Raw genomic sequence first — 12,306 nt, 5'->3', positions numbered from 1 at the left:
ATTTCTGAATCACCATAGCAATTTGTATTTGTTTAACACCCACTTGTATAGACCTTATCGTGCACTAGGCTCTGTTCTGTTGTTCAAATATTAATTTGTTTAATTCTCATTAAGGTAAGTACTATTATCACTATCCCCATTTTATAGATGTGTCTTTCCTATGGAATTTGCTATTTACTAGCTATGTAATCTTGGGCAAGTTACCTGAACTCTCCTTCCCTCGGTTGCCTTATGAGTGAAATGGGCATAATAGTAGAGAGAACATTGTGGAGATCATGTGAAGTAATGCATGTAAACCATTTAACACAGTGCTTGGCACATGGTGTTCAGTAATTGTTAGCTATTATTTATTGCATACTTTTAATGTGCTGATAATGTACTAATTTTTTACATGTATGAACTCATCTACTCATAACAGCCCTGCTAGATAAGTGGTATTATTATCCCCATTTTACAAGTGAAATAACACAAAAAGAGGGTAAGTAACTTCCCCAGCATCACATGACTGAGCCACTGTTTCAATCATATAGTATGACTCCAGAGACCATGCTCTTAACCACTATATTAATAGATGTTAATTATTATCATTATTATTGACCATACTCTGTATAATAGTTATTTTTGTGCTTATTACCCTCCAAAACCAAACATCCTAAAAGCTAGGGCTATGTCCTTAACTCTTTTGAAGAGCCCCTCAGCGTCAGCACTCAGTATGTAATTGTCACTGAACAAATGATGAAAGGCTTTACTTTTTTCCAGAGGAAATAGCATTTATGTTAAGTAAATATATGACAGTTAGACTTTTTTTTTTGGCCACGGCACGCGGGATCTTTAGTTCCCTGACCGGAGATAGAACCCGTGCCCCCTGCAGTGGAAGCTAGGAGTCTTAACCACTGGATCACCAGGGAAGTCCCTAGACTTTTCTAGATGTAATCATGAACTCTTCATTTTTAAAAACTTCTGAAAGTATATACCCATTTATACTTTATGACTTAGAGAAGCTGAAAGTGTGTGAATGAAGCAGGAGGATGTTTATTATAGGTTAACTTGAGGCTGTTATTGGTTTCTATTGTGTAGAATATAAACAGAAACATTTTATGTACAATATAATTTAGTCCTCACAAATCCCTATTAGGAAGGTATTATTATTCTCATTTTACAAATGGGAAAATAGTCCCTGAGAGGTTAAACCACCTGTCCCCAACCACCCATCTGTTAAGTGCTAGACTGGAAATGAGGACCTAGATCTGTCTATTCTGAAAACTGTACTCATGACCACCATGCTGGACTGCCTCGTTGTCAGTTTCTCCTGAAGGTAGAACCACTCCTACCTAAAAGGGCATCACTGGAGGTAAAATAGTCTACTTACATATGTTTCTCAGTTCAAGTATTGCTGAGGAAAGACAGGAGATAGATGCATGGAAAGGAGCATGCAGGAGATACATTGAATGGAAAGAATTTTGAGGGGCAAATTAGCAGTAATATGACTGGATTTTGAAAACTGAATCAATAATGTAATGCTACTCATCAAAAAAAAAAAAGGAACAAACTACTGATACAACATGGATGAGTCTGGCTGACATTATGTTGAGTGAAAGAAGAAAGATACAAAAGATTATATACAATATGATTCCAGTTAATCTGATGTCCAAGACAGGTTTAGCTAATCTGTGGTGACAGAAATGAGAACAGTGGAGGCCTGGAGTGGGGTTGACTGGAAAGGGATATGCATGAACTTTCTTGGGGGGATGGCAATGTTATGTATCTTGGTTTGGGTATAGATATACATTTGTCAAAACTTTTCAAACTGTACCCTTAATATCTGTGTATCTCATGGTATATAAATACCTTAAAAATTATAAAAATAAAGAAGTTTTAAAATTGAGGTATAATTGACAGATAACATTAGTTTCAGGTGTACAACACAGTGATTTGATATTCATATATATTGTGAAATGATCGCCACAATAAGTCTAGTGAATATCTGTCACCATACATAGTTACTAGATTTTTTTTCTTGTGATGAGAACTGTTAAGATCTATTCTCTTAGCAGCTTTCAAGCATGCAATACAATATAATTAACTATAGTCACCATGTAGAAAAGTTTCCAAAAATTAAATGAATAGGCCTTTAGGTATAGGAGGTGATGAGGGTATGAAAGGTGAATGGCTTTGCTTTGCCACTTGCCAACCCCTGGATGCTACAATGTTTTGTACTGAAAGGGACCTAGACAATCATTTGCCAGTTTTGATTGTGCCGACCTCACACTGGACAGGCAGACTTTTAAAACAATCCTTACCTAAGCTGTTAAAAGGGAGGAAATGTATATCTCTTTGGTAGGGGGTGCGGGGTAGCAGCAAAACAAAATTTGATGACTGTTCGATGGAAACCCTTCTGAAGGATGCTCCTTTGTAGCCTAGACTACAGTGTTTAAAAGCCTACAGTGCTTAGCACAGTTTAGTATGAGGAAAAGGATAAGGGAGTTACACTGGAAAAGCAGAACTGCAGGACGAATTATCCTGGAAATGTCTGGCACCCTGTGGATGTAGAAAAGGTGCGTCCTAGAACAAAGCACTGAACCAGGTCAGAAGACCTGAGTTCTGGTGTCCCGACCCCTTCATTCATTCTGTGACCTTGCACGGCATACTTAACCTCTCTGGGCCACTGTTTCCTCATCTTTAGGCCTGACAACCTTAGCTTTGCCAGTCCCCATAGTTGTTTTGAGATTCAAGTAGGATTATAAATGTAAACACACTTTTAAAATGCTCTACCATTGAGAAACAATTATAAAATGTTACAGATTTTTTTTTTTTTTCTCTAAGAGACCTGGTAGAAAAATCTCAGTAATGAATGTCACTGGCCTCTCATGCAGACATTTTGGAATGAGCTTACACATTCCTGGTTGAAAAAACTGTCTGGCCAAAAAAGATTAAATAAAGAAATGTCATGTCCTGACACTCCATCTAAGGCTAGTGAATGCTTTGGTGGGAAGCCAGAGTTATCTTGCTGGATTCCTTCTAAATTTGTCAATGGATTCCTCCAAGCTCCTGAGTGCCTTCTTCACACAGATGCTGAGTAACGTCTCACTCCAGATCTGAGTGAGCCCCAAACTGCATAGGTGCTTGTGTCTTCTCTGTTTCTCCTGACAGTTTTGATAGCCGTGCAGCTGATCCGGCTCAAAGAAGGGATCAGAGGAAGAGCTTTGTCCCACGTTCCTGGGCCGGGGGCAAAATGGAGCCCAGTTTTGTCACAGCAGAATGGGCAGAGTGTGAAGCCCTGGGTTCTGTATGTGTGGCTGGTATTGAAGCAGGATGGCCAGGCGGATGATTCGATCTGACTTGGGTAATGAAAATTGTTTGTTACTGTTTGAAGAGCAATTGTGTAAGCAACAGTACTCCTGTGTTTGGCTGCCTGTGACCCACCACTGTCTGTAACATAACACCCGACCCAGAGGAGGAACAGACCCTGGCCGGCAGGGGAGGGGAGAGATGCAGGGGGCACAGGGCCCCCTTCTCCCTCCCTCCTCCACTGTCCCACCCGCTCTGTAAACCTTGAAGGAAAGTTGGCGAGAAGGCATTTGCCACCTGGACACAATGAGGCCCAGTGCGAGGGGCAGGCGCAAGGCTGGCGGGGAGCCAGGGCCCTGGTCTGAATGGCCGTCGCCAAGGGGCTGCCAACGGCCCATCTCTATCCCCCAGAGGCCGGGCCAGGGCCAGGGCGGGGGCCCATCTACCCCCACCTTCGAGGCCCCGCTCGCACCATTTGCTGGCCGTGACCAGAATGCACAGGACGCTGGCCTTTGAGCCGCTGAACAGAGCTGTTTCCCCTCTGCTGGCCGCCAGTTCCCTTGGATTAGAGCAGGCTCTCCGGAGCCCCTTTGTTGGCAGCTTGTTATTCTGCACATACCGAGCACTGCGCATTCATCTTTATTAGTTCTAATTGCTTCCCTATTCTAATGGGATCTTGATATTCCCATACAATTGAAAGGAAATGTATTCATTAAAATAATTCTTCTCCTAACTGCCGCTTCAAGCTGCTTCTCTAAGTGACATTGTCTCTCCAGCCACAGCCTGCTGAGGCCTCTTATTAAGACTCTAGTCAAAAGCCAACTTTGGGAGCAAACTTTCCTTGCAGGAGTTTCCAGACACTGAAGAGAGGGTGCTTTTTAATCGGCTCACACACTGAAGTCGGAGGCCAGCTGGTAGGTCTGGGGGTGCCGCTCGGGGCGGGAGGAGAAGGGCTGGTCTCCAGCACTGCCTGCCTCCCGTAAGAATGCCCCCTTTCTCTACACTGACTGGCTGATTTAGGCAGGGCTCTTCCCCCAGTGTCATCTGGGTGGAACTTTTTGTTTATGCGCGAGCAGTGACTAGGTGTGTTCTTAGAGCAGGCGCTGAGTAAGGTGCTGTGGGAAGTGTGGAGACGGAGCTGCAGTCTCGAGGTGTTTACGGTCTCCGTGGGTGGCTGCCTGCTCTGAGTCCCTCAAGTGACGCAGGAGAGGGGAGGCTGGGAACAGCTCTCAGTGTTCAGAAAGATTCATGGGACAGAGAACTTAGAAAAGCGGGATACACTTCAATCAGTGTGTTTGATTTAATCACCAAAATCTTTCAAGCCGTGGGATCATGGGGGTAATACAAGAAGCTTCCTTGGGACGTTGGGAACCACTGATCTATTGGGGTGAAATAAGCCATTCTAAAAAAGCACGGCTATGTGAACACCTGCTCTTTACACGAGTGGTGTAAAGACTGCTATAGGAGTTTGGAGGAGTGGAGGGGAGCATGTGCTGGGCACTACACTGTTGCTTGAGTCTTCTTTAATCCCTGTAACAGCCCTGTGAGGGAAGCACAGTTATTCCCCATTTTACAAGCGAGAAGTAGACCAGTTGGATAATTTGTCCAGTGTCCAGAGCTGGGAGTCAGGACTTGAATGCCAGCCTTCTGATCCCAAAGCACAGGCTGTTTTCGCAGGAGCCTGCTGCCTCTCACGTTGCGTCTGTCAGGGCCACCGGAGGAGGTGTGATGTGGAAGGTGGCATTCGATCTCCCTTGAGGCCTTTCGGGGTGGTGGGTCGTCAGCAGGTAGAGTGGGGTCAGGAAGGAAGAGCCTGAGCAGAAGTGCTGGGAAGAACCTAAATCAGGACATGACAGGAGTCCCGGTGGCCCAGCGACTGGAGAGCGAGCAGTAGCAGGAGGAAGGCGGTAAGGTTTGTGGGGGCCAAATTTTGTAGATCCTTGCCTGACAGGAGTTTGGATTTCACGCTGTAGGTACTGTTCCAGTGAGGATATTTGAGCCTCTGGATAAACACATTATTTCTTTCAGGAGCATCAGTTTTCCTTGAGGTGAATAATTTTAGACATCTTCCTATTAAAAGAAATTCAGATAGATCATGCAATAGAATGCAGAATTCTCATGAATCTTTAAGAGAAAACAGAAGACTTCAAAGAGAGCTTGGGTGTGCCGGCAGGAACTTCAGGCTGAGGGGTCCCCTGGGGGAACTGGAGGCGTTTCTTTTGTCTGCTGTTGGTGTCCTTTAGCGGGAAAGTTTGAGAAAGACTGATTTTGGAGAAAATGTTTTGATCCCAGGAATAAAATAATTAGGTGTATTTCAAGAAGGATGGCAGGGGCTTGGAAGACAGGTGGGACAGGGCAGGGACCAAGAGCAGGAGTCCAGATAAGAGATGGTTACAATAAACTCTTAGGAGACATGAAGGGTCTAGGGGGCTGCCTGGGCCTCGGACCCCACCTCTTCACCCGAGCCTTTTTGGAGGCGGCCTGCCTAAGAGATGCCCCACCCCGAAACCACTCCTTCCTTTTAAGGGGCTCAGCGATTAGACTGGGATGGCTGGCCAGGGAGGCTGAAGCAGAAGCTGTTAAGGGAGAGCCTGGGCCTGGGCCAGGAACTGGTCCTCCCAGAGAACCTTTGTGCCCCGGCCACCTCACCCACCATGTTGCCTGCCGACCACTTTCCAGCCCAGCAGCTTTATTAGCTCACCTGCTGGAAGGTACCAGAAGGCAAGTGGTTGGACCAGTGGATTCTCTGCAGTGGTGGTGAGAGCAGGTCCTGTCTTGTTGCAGTGTCTGATGTCCTATACTGGTGGGCAGAGCCATTGGACCCAGCATGGTGGCCAACACCCTGTGGTCAAGAAAGACTCAAAGGGAGGAAGGAGGGAATAAGACATCTCAGCTTAGGACCAAGACCTCACTCTACTTCTCCTTATCATCAGTAGATGGAGATAGCCCACCTTACTTAGCCAGACTCTCCCTTCAGGTGGGCGACTTTTGTAGGTAGCTTAGAAATGAACTTTGAAGCATCATTTTTAAAAAAGCATTAAAAAAATTCCTTAGTGCTTTATTTTTTTCTCATTTTAGAAGAGATTGTTTGTTGTACAGCAATGAGAAAATCCCGACCATTTAAAAGAAAAAACCAAAAAGCACCTATAATTCCACTACCCAGGGGAAACCACAGTTAACAAATACCCTGGTGTGTATCCTCCCCCAATTTTTCTAAGCATTTACTTTTATTGTTTGATTGCTTGATTGATTTAGGCTGCGTTGGGTCTTCATTGCTGCGCGCGGGCTTTCTCTAGTTGTGGCGAGAGGGGGCTACTCCTTGTTGCGTGTGCAGGCTTCTCACTGCAGTGGCTTCTCTTGCTGCGGAGCACAGGCTCTAGACGCGAGGGCTTCAGTAGTTGTGGCATGCAGGCTCAGTTGTTGTGGCGCACGGGCTTAGTTTCTTCGCAGCATGTGGGATCTTCCTGGACCAGGGCTCAAACCCGTGCCCCCTGCATTGGCAGGCAGATTATTAACCACTGCGCCACCAGGGAAGCCCCAGCATGTACTTTGTTTTTTTAACAGAGTTATCTTGTATACTCTGCTTTATATACACTATATATATGTATATATATATTCACATACTGTGAATCTCTCACACTAATATTTTTCTATAATGTAATTATTTGTGATTGAAAATATTCCACAGACCCCATGTCACCTTTAATGCCTATTGTATATTTAGGATGTTTTCAGATTTTCATTATTAAATACAATGTGATAAACTTGTTTGTGGCTAAATCTTTCCTATTTCCCATTATGGAAATTATTATACAAGAATATGACCATATAGATACGTGATTTTTTGAAAGACAAAATTGGGATTATTCTATATTTATTTCTATGACCTAATTTATATACTAAATCCATTTTGAAAATCTTTCATGTCTACAAAAGTGAATCTGCACAATTATGTATTCATTTAAAAAATAATACTTTCATGTAGTTCAAAAATCAAAACGACATAAAAAAGAATTTTTTATAAAATTTTTTATGAAATTCTCAATTTCATAAAATTGAGAATTTTTGCTTGCACCCATGTCCCTCTTTACCTGGTTTCCTGATTTCCCCTCCCATAGGTCACTGCTTTTAATAGTTACAGTGCCCCTTTTTGAAAATACAAGCAAATGCAATTATATATACCTTGCCCCTTCTTACAAAGAAGTCAGCACACTATGTTCATTACTAGGCACTGTGCTTAAAACAAAAAAACTTAATAGTATGTAGTGGAGACTTTTGCATATCAGCACATAGCTTCCTGGCATATTATGGTTTGGATGGACAATAATATCTAACCAATTCCATATAATTGGACATTTGGGTTATTTCCAATCTTTTACTATTAAAAGCAATGTTATAATACAGACATATATCATTTCTGTATGTGTGCAAATATATTTGCCCAAAAAATTCAGAGAGTGGGATTGATGAGCCAATAGGTAAATACATTAGTAACATTAATAGAAAATACCATATTGCCCTTCATAGGTGTGTATCATTTTCTATTCCTACCAGCAATGTATGAGGGTGCCTATTTCCCTACAACTTCCCCCAATCAAGTGTATTTTGGATATGTAAAAATCTGATGGGTAAAAAATGGATATATCATTGCAACTATAATTTGTACTCATTATTACTAATGAAGTCGAACGTTCTTTTATACGCTAAAAAGCTATCTGTATTTCTTTTTTCTGAAAAAGGGCATTTTTTTCTATTGGGTTATTGGTCTCCTTGATTTATAGAAACAAATTATGTATTAGAGTGCTTGACCCTTTGTGAAGTGAGTTGCAGTTTTTTTTCCAGTTAGTCTTTTGTTTGTTTTGCTTATGGTGCCTTTGCCATGCAGGAGTTTTAAGATTTTTATATAGATGTATTTATCTTTTATTTTATGACTTTTATGTCTTATTTCATGACTTCTGGATTTTTGAATCAGTTAGAAAGACTGTCATTACTTCAAGATTATAAAGGAGTTCTCTTATTCTTCTGGTAATTTTATGGTTTTATTTTGTGCATTTAAATCTTTGATCCAGTTGATGCTTATCGTGGTGTACTGTGTGAAATACTGGTCTAGCATCTATCTTTTTCCACATAGTCAAACACCATTTATTAAAAAGTCTGGGGCTTCCCTGGTGGCACAGTGGTTGAGAATCCGCCTGCCAATGCAGGGGACATGGGTTTGAGCCCTGGTCCGGGAAGATCCCATATGCCGCAGAGCAACTAAGCCCGTGCGTCACAACTACTGAGCCTGCATTCTAGAGCCCGTGCTCCGCAACTACTGGAGCCTGCGTGCCTAGAGCCCGTGCTCCGCAACAAGAGAAGCCACCGCAATGAGAAGCCCGCGCACTGCAACGAAGAGTAGCCCCCCCCAAAAATAAGAGTAGCCCCTGCTCGCCACAACTAGAGAAAAGCCCGTGCACAGCAACGAAGACCCAACACAGCCAAAAATAAATAAATTTATTTAAAAAAATCCTGTCTTTGCCTCACCGATTTGGTATTTATCTTATACCAAATTCTCATATATATTTGGATCTGTTTCTGGGCTTTATTCTATTCCATTGGCCTGTATGTCTATACAGCATCATTTTTGGTAGCTACATAATATTGCTTCTTACGTATATAACATAATTTATTTGACTAATTCATTTTTGTTAAAAATCTAGGTTGCTTCCAATTTTTCAACATTCCAAAGAGTGCCTCAGTGAATAAAATCCTTATATAGGTTTTATGTGTGCATGTGTGTGTAGCAGATCCGTTTTTTCCTTTGGATAAATTTTTATACATGGAATTACTGGGTCAAAAGTTACGTGCCTTCTTAGGCTTTTTTCATACATATTGCCAAAATGCCTTCCAGAAAGATTGTACCAGTTACACTCCCTCCAACAGTGTATGAGCGCTGATTTCCCCTCACCCACACCAACTCTCAGTATTATCATTCTTTTTAATCATTGCCAATCTGATCAGGAAAAAAAAAGGGCCTCTCATTGCTGTTTTAATTTGCCTTTCTTTGAATGCTAGTGAGGTTGAACATTTTTTCAATTTATGGTGGTTTTTGATGTACAGAAGTTTTTAATTTTTAATGTAGTCAAATCTATCAATCTTTTCCTCTATGGTTTCTGCTTTTGTTGACATGTTTAGAAAGTCCCTCCCATCGTAAGATTATAAAATATCCACTTATATTTTCTTCTAGTACCTTTATGGTTTCATTTCCATCTTCATCCATCTGGTATTCATTTTGATGAATGGTGTGAGCTGGGAAAGAACTTGTATTATTTATTTATTTATTTCCCAAATGGATAACCCGTTCTTTCATCACTGTTAAAAAGCATATATTTGTGTGTGTGTGTGTGTGTGTGTGTGTGTGTGTGTGACTCTTTCTAGAATGAACATCTTGAATAGCTGGATACTGAGGGTAATTGAGTTCTACACTCTGGGTCATCATTAGAAACATCAGTCATACTAAACAGGCAGACGTGACACTTTCCAGCATACATGGGCTTTTAAGGACCGACCGACATTTGATATTCAAATCCCAGCATTGCAGCTCAATGCTGGTGCAACTTTGAGGGAGACCATCCATGATTCTCCTTGAGTCTTGTTTTTTTCATCTGTAAAATGGGGTACATTCCCTTCAGACTGAAGCCCTCCCTCCTGGCTCCGCCATCTAGTGATCGCCTCAGGCCCTGACTGTAAATAGGATATGCTGGAGAGGGGAGGGGTTGAGTGCTGTGTTTGCTTTTTATAGGCTTTCCATCTTTACACTTGTGCTCAGACTCTCATTTGTTACGTCTTGCTGGTTTTAGTGTCTTTTCATTAGCAGCTTTTCTCTCCCGTCTGAATATGCGGTTTTTAATCATATACCAGCTAGGAAACCAGACAACTGGATTGTTAGAAGTGTATATAAATTAAGAGTAACTGGGATCTGAGTGAGGGCTTGAGGGCCTCTCCTGTTGTGTAATGTAGTGGTTCTCAACCCTGGCTGCACATTAGAATCACCTGGGGAGATTTTAAAGCATATCCACGCCTGGGTCCTACCCCAGGCCAATTAAATCAGAATCTCTGGTGGTTGTCCCCAGGCCTGGGTGTGTGATGAAGCTCTGCAGGTGATTCTATTCCTGGGTTTTTTTTTTTTTTTTGGCTGTACGCGGGCCTCTCACTGCTGTGGCCTCTCCCGCCGTGGAGCACAGGCTCTGGAAGCACAGGCTCAGCGGCCATGGCTCACGGGCCCAGCCGCTCCGCGGCATGTGGGATCTTCCCAGACCGGTGCATGAACCCATGTCCCCTGCATCGGCAGGCGGACTCTCAACCACTGCGCCACCAGGGAAGCCCTCTGCAGGTGATTCTAATATGCATGCAGGGTGGGGAACCATTGGTTGAGTGCCCTGGCTTTGTGAGATCAGTATTTACACTCAGTGGTCTCCCCCTCTGGTTCCCTTCTAAAATGTGCCCCAAGTTGTGAGGGTCGCCCTACAGAACAGATGGCCAGATGGCAGAGATGGCAGGGATTTTCTGGAGGCCATGCGCTTGCTGGAGAGGGCAGCACCAGCTCTCAGGCCTCTGTCACCCTGGAGGTCACGTACCTCAGGAATTTGGAAATGGTGTTGGCAGTTTCTTTTCAGAAAAATAGAGCCATCCTAGTCTCCCTGATGCAGTTCCTCCCGCCTCTGGGGGCTCTCCTGAGGAGTGCGAGAGGTGATGAGAAACAAACATTGAGAAAATAGCTTTAGTTATTTCTATCTCGTCTATTTGTGTATTCTCTTGTTCTCTTGGCCCCTTCTCTTTCCCCCAGAACACATGTAGGTGATACATGTCAAGCCACGCTTGGTCCCCAGCTTTGGTGAATCCGTCCTATCTGTGGTGGAGCTGCTCTCTCCCAAAGTCAGGCTCACCTCCGCCAACAATTGGACTCACTTTGTCACCTGGAAAAATAGATAAAGCCCACAGGATGAGTCCCAACATCAAGTCTCTTTGCTACAAGATCAGCCTTCTTCTTATTCTCAAGTTTTGATAAACTGACTGTGGGCGTAGCCCATGCACTCAAGCCCCCTTCTAGGTGCCTCACCTGGTTTATCTAAGACTAGGGCCCCTCTGGTTCCACCAGACTCTGTGGGGAAAAGTTATCGCCTTTACTAATGAATGAAAACTCCTCCAAGCTTACTGATGAAGGGAGAATCTCTGTGGAGAGAGGTGACTGGAATTTTCCCTTGGGATTTCTCACTCATCACCGACACTAGTCAGTGGCTCTACCCTCCAACACACACACATACACTGGGCAGCCGAGATAAGGCTGGATCCTTCAGACCAGCCTTTACTACACGTTGGGGATAACAAGAGAAATAAACAGAGAAGAATAACATGACTTCATATAAGTCATGACTTGTCATTTGCAAGATATGACTTGATCAGGAGGGCTCAGGGCCCACTTATCCTAGTGCGGGGCTGCCTCTGTGTAGTCAGAACCATCCCAGCAGCCCGGGGAAGCCTGGACAGATGCTTTCTTGAAAGTTCAGGTGGATCCACCAAAATAATGAAGCCAAGAAGGAGACGAGAGTCCCCCTTCTGTCTGGTGCCACCATCTGCATTCCAGTTACTTGTCTGAGGATCTGCCTTTTCCTGGGATGATTGAAATAATGGCTCCTTTTTATGGGAAATAGAACTCAGATTCAGGTAAGGTTTTGATGCTCATTAAGGCTCATACAGCAAGGAAGGGGGTGGGCACACACCAGCTCACCTCAATGACTTGACTGGTTTTGCCAGAGGTACAGTTTATATCCACAAGACAATGGTTTTTCTTTTTTTCGACAATGTTTTTTCTTTAGATACGTTCAGTTGAGAGACACACAACATTGTGAAATTCTCTAGTGTTGATTCATGACGGAGCCATAGGTGAGCAAACTGAGGGTTATTTATAGACTGCTGTTGATGTGCTTTTCAAAGAGGTCCCAATAGTTGTCCAGGGGGAGAAAAATGCAAGGGTCTATC

The 12,306-nt window shown here is 43.3% G+C and overlaps 1 protein-coding gene across 1 annotated transcript in view; it reads left to right on the top strand.

The window, feature by feature from the left end:
* VPS8 (VPS8 subunit of CORVET complex) overlaps window positions 1-12,306 on the top strand; it is a 391,603-nt gene that overhangs the window by 1,095 nt on the left and 378,202 nt on the right. The gene's annotated exons all lie outside the window — the stretch shown is intronic.

This window comes from Globicephala melas, chromosome 4 (assembly GCF_963455315.2).
Source record: "Globicephala melas chromosome 4, mGloMel1.2, whole genome shotgun sequence".
Lineage (NCBI taxonomy): Eukaryota > Metazoa > Chordata > Mammalia > Artiodactyla > Delphinidae > Globicephala > Globicephala melas.
This window is presented reverse-complemented; position numbering and strand designations above follow the sequence as displayed.